This window comes from Pinus tabuliformis, chromosome 2_1 (assembly GCF_031772625.1).
Source record: "Pinus tabuliformis cultivar Carrire ecotype Pingquan chromosome 2_1, CPIR1, whole genome shotgun sequence".
Taxonomy (NCBI): domain Eukaryota; kingdom Viridiplantae; phylum Streptophyta; class Pinopsida; order Pinales; family Pinaceae; genus Pinus; species Pinus tabuliformis.
In genome coordinates this window covers 664422996-664428532 of record NC_142299.1, presented here as the reverse complement: position 1 = coordinate 664428532, position 5537 = coordinate 664422996, and positions in this window count along the sequence as shown.

Genomic DNA, 5537 nt, shown 5'->3' with positions numbered 1-5537 from the left:
GTGAAAGCATAAAACACACCAGCATTATTTCTATTATTTAAGGTGTATTATGTCCAGTCCAAGCAACCAAACCATGAACTAAAACCCATCAATTAAGAACGCGGTTTTCCTTTGAACGTAAGAGCCGATGAATCTGTTCATAAGTTTTATAAAAGTAAAAGGAAAGTACTCTGAGTGTAATTTTATTGTATATTCTAAAATATTTTGTAAAATTAATGAAAATGAATAAAATTCTTTTAACCCAGATTTCCTAAATATTCCATAATCTGAAATCTAAAGATGACACGAAATTTTGAGCTTCTCTCCACGAACGTTTTAGTCACGTTGATTCATGATACCATCCATGTAATTCTTTAGCCATAAAATAATGCGATTTAATTAAAAATTTGGTCAAATGGAATAGTTTCTGGATTATATGGCCAGGTGTATAATCTATGGTTAATTGTTTTAAACATCAAACTCATGCATACAAATTAAATAAACAGCTAAAGAAGAAATAAGTGGTGCTTTATTCTTTTCGTTTCCGATACCTGTCTCGAGAAAAGACAGGCTTATCTATAATAATTGTCTATAGGTATGTTGCATTTCGATTGAGAAGACAGGGTTATTAGTCCCTGCCTCCGGCATAGCAGGGACTATAGCGTTCGATCGAGCGTTGACTAGGTATTAGTTGCCGTTGACCACGCTGTTCATCGAAATTTAACCTAAGGTTTGGGCATTTCAATTTGGCGCAATGGCATTTTAACCAAACTTTTCACTTGCACCTCTTATTGGAAAGCTCACTTGTTTCGAGGCACATTACGAATGTACACAATTATTTTATCCAAAGTCCGGTTGCATAAATGTTGGGACACTGCTTTTATCCAAAGTTTGTTTTTTGTGACCAAATATTGGGACAAATGATTTTATCCCAAGTTTTTTTCCACCTACAACAACTATGCATGTAGATTGCCACGGTTATCGACCAAGAAGCCGGAAGCCCGCCACTTGCAGTGCATGTACATTGCCGCCACCTGTAGTGCATGTGCATTGCCACCGTTATTTGGTGCCTTAGGGAAGCACATCGATATTGTGAAGATGTGCAAGCAGACATCTCACATTCTTTCTTTCTGTCAACTGAAATCTCATCTTTCTACTGTTTTTTTTTTAAGCCCAACGCTGTTTTTCACGTCCCCAGTTCGAATCTCCTCAGCTCAAGTGTTTGGTGATTGGCATATCGAAGCAAATAGAGCTCGGTGATGCATTGATCGCTGGATTGCATGTGTGTATCTTGTGGGTGCCGAGGCGGTGAGTAAACTCGATTTGCGGAAATGGGTGACAAGGCTGCGACTCTGGAAGCCATTAACAAAGAAGCTGTGGATTTGGTAAGGAGGACTTGAATGCCTTTTGATTCTTTTACCAGGTGTTTCTGTGGAGCTTTGAGATTGATTTTGTGAGGTTTGTTAATGCAGGAAAATATTCCCATCGAGGAGGTTTTTGAGAATCTAAGATGCAACAGGGAGGGTTTGAGCAACCTAAATAGATTATTATTTTCTTCCAATAGATTATTTTATTCTTCCAAATATTATTGTCTTCCAAATAGATTAGCAGAGCAGGTTTGGAAGTTCTGTACTTACCTCTTGGTTGAGCGCTCTAACTCGGCTTAGTTGCAAACTTGCAGAGTTTTGTTTCAAAGAAATATCCTGCTCATCTTTCACTTACCACCTTAATCTGCGTTTTGAGAACCTTGCAGTCCGCTGCTTACTCTTTCTCGACAGCCCCAGCGCAACGGCCTGAGAATCGGAAAGAAATTGAAACTCCGTGATGCAAATGCAGAACAAGATGCTAGAAATTGTGAACCACACACTGGCAAACACACGCACAGTCAAGGCAGGTATGTTGTTAGAAAATTAAACACAAATATGACAATAATTAATTAGTTACATGCTATTAGTTAGTTATATTTTCTTCTGAATATCTTATGATATGATTCCCTGTTTGTTTATAGGTTCTCCCTGATGATACCCCTTCAGAATTAACACGAGAAGATCTACACACCTAGAGTGTGGTGATTGCAACAGAATTAAGACGAGAAGATCTACATACCTGGAGTGTGGTGACTGCAGCAGCGATAGGTACCTTGGGACAACCTGGGGCTAATAATTAACTACAATGTGAAGAAGTTTCTCATGCACTTATGTATGTTGCGTTGCACCTCAACATCATTCCTCAACATCATCCCTGTGAGAAACACAGAACCACAGTTGGAACATAACCACATTTGGAATGCGTGCATCCTCTTATGTGTTTCTGCTTCGGAGGGGAAAAGGTGAGAGGTTTTTTGCCCTCGAATCTCCTGTATCAAATTATGTTCTTCCTAGCGAGCATGGCCCTAGTTTAAAGAATACTAAATTACCAAGCCCATTCCCTGGGCGGGATATTATTATTCAACCTTGGGTTGAAATAATCTTTAGCAACTCTTCACGCTAGATAGAGTTTCTGGCAAGACAAAGCTCTCTGTGAAATTGAGTTCTTTTAAAAATTTCTGCAAATAGCACATGCACCCTGTGAAAAAACATCACTGCTAAAAAGCAACACCATAGTAAAATTATTAACCATGAAAATATTTCTAGATTCATTAATTTTATTGCTACATCAAACACAATCCTCCTAAGAAATTTTGAGTAAGAGATTCCTGAAAGTTTTCAACTTAATGGAAATCAGGGTCCTGCAACTGCAATTGGTGGAAATAGCAATTGGTAGAAATAGAGTGTAGCACAAGCGGGTTTCACTGGATTTCTACAGATTCTCCTTGCCTTGCATGCTCGCTCCACTTACAGTTACCATGGTGAAATAGGTGAAGTGATAGTAAACCCTCGTTCTCGCTGAAACAAACATTAAACACTAGAATTGAGATTTAGATACTCACATGCGGCGTAATGCATATTTTGATGATTGCCACCTTCAGCCTAATGCATGTTTTGATTATTGCCTGTTTTCGGGCGTTCCGTGTAGCGAAGTGCGCCATTCAAGTTCTTTATTATAACAATACTTCACATCGGGATGTAACCATCACCACCACGCTCAATAGAATCCCTTCCAAATGCAAATTCAATTGATCAAGTTGCAGAAAAAAAACTTGGGTGGGATAGATCTGTGTGGTCGTGCTACGTTCTCTCTCTTCTGGAATCCGCATGAAGACCAGGTATGGGTAGGACCTCCTTACCTCACCAACGCTGCGGACTCATTCCATTTAATGCAGGTTCTTCCTCACCCTCAAGCCCATCAGTCTCCATCCATTGATCCCATGATCCTTTCCTTCCATCCCATCTAATCAAGGCTATGCATGGTCAGGCGATGTATAATGATGAACCCATCCCATTTAATCGAGGCTGGCATGGTTAGTCGATGTATAACGATAGACAAGTGTTTAAAATGTTAGAACATGTCAAGGATATAAATACCGTCGAGAACCACGTCAACGCGCTAGCCTCATATAATGTAATTAATTTGCTATAAATAAATTTGTGGGCCCATATCTTGGCCACTCTTCCACACCATTGATATCGTGTCCTTCCCCGTGTCATCGTGGTTGTCCTTCACCATAGATTCTAAGTGTTCTATCATAAAGTCATAAAGTCGTGCTTACGTGCTACCAGATCTCGGCGCAATCAAATCTTGAGTTGATCGTCCCGTCCTCAGTTCTCCGACCCTAACAGCTCATGTATTACGCACCCTTGCCCATCCCACCTCAATCGAACAAAAGCACCGAACCTTGCTTTACCCCGCTACAGAAGAGAATTGCTCTAGCGCGGATGCTTTTAACCAGTGACCTTTTGGCGAAGGTTATGATCCACAAGTGAGTTAGTGCCCGGGCTATACGCAGACCTTTCTTTTTACCCACAGCTTAGAGCGAATCTATTAAGGAAAATATGCGGCAAGACAAACCTACTTTTGAATTGTTGAGTCTACGCTGGAAAGCTACTATTATATAAGTAATAGTTTCGAACTCCAATGCGCGATCCTTGCATCAGCAGAGATCTGAAAAACGAGAGGGAAAACATCTATCATATAAGTCATAGTTGTGGATTTAAGCAAAACTATAGTTTAACTGATCATAAGTATAATTGATGGCAGTTACTTCAATGGAAATGATAAGGTGTTGTTTTGTTACTTCAAGTTCCTACTAAATAAAATGCTATACTAAATGGAATGCTATGTTAGAATGGTATACTAAATTGAATGCTATGTTAACACCGAGGGACATCTCCTAATGGTATATTAAATGAAATGCTATGTTAGAATGGTATACTAAATTGAATACTATGTTAGCACGAGGGACATCCCCTATGTAGCGAGGATTAACATCCATGTAATAATGGTCTTGTTTTACCGGAGAACATGCGCGTAAATGTATTTTTCTTGCACGTCATATTTATCCTATTCATCATTCAGTTCTTAAAGTTGTTTGTCTGAGTTAGTTTGAAAGGTTAATGTAATATAAAAACTTGTCTGAGTTATTTTAAATCTTGATATAATATAAACCAGTGATATTGTTTTTTCATAAATAGTAATTATCATGATTGATTTATTGTGTTTTTTTAGAGAGATAACTAAATATCAAGTTTTTATTTTTAAGTAAATCAATGATTGACTGACTACAAATTTATTATAGTTTCGTTTAATTTTGTTTATTAATTTCAAATGCTCTCCTAAAATAATATAGCATAAAAGCTGTTTAGCTATTTTCGATCTTTGTGTTGATATATTTTGATTTATGACAATATTTCCAACAAAAGAAATGAAGTTTTAATTATATCATGGAGAGTAAATTCAAATTGTCTCGTGCCTTAAAGAACTGATTGGAATGCAGAGGAATTTTCCATCGGCCAATGATACCAATAGTTGGTATATCATGACAGAAATTTAGTTGGGGTTTCCATGTTCAGATCTGCTTTTGCATCAACAGTGTAACTGGTTCGAACAGTAAAATCTAGTTGGATGGGCGAACAATAATTCCAATAGATTATTGCATCGGTGAAATAGTTTATTGTGCAATCAGTGATTCAATAATTGCTCACTGTTGATAACTTAGAACGTTCTTGCAGCCCTTACTTTGTAAGGATTTAACGGCTAAAACAATGTCACGACAAACACTGAAGAGATCGTATAGGATCACGGAATGCCTGAAATGTCTCTTATCTTTAGATTTATATTCATATTATATTTTTCTGATTTCAAAACTTCCCAGTACGTACTCTTGAGTCAATTTTCAAAACATATGGCATGGCATCGGCCTTAAAACTATGTTGGGGCTTGCGAATAAATCACGTACGTACTCTTGAGTCAATTTTCAAAACATATGGCATGGCATCGGCCTTAAAACTATGTTGGGGCTTGCGAATAAATCACGTAGTGCCTCAGATTGTGGCACTTTTGCTTTGGAACAAGCTCTCAATACTATGATACAAGTCCTCCAAGGTATGCGTAAGCTAAATTTCTGAATACTTAATGGTGTTTGCAATATTATGAATGATGGTAAGCTAAATTTCTGAATA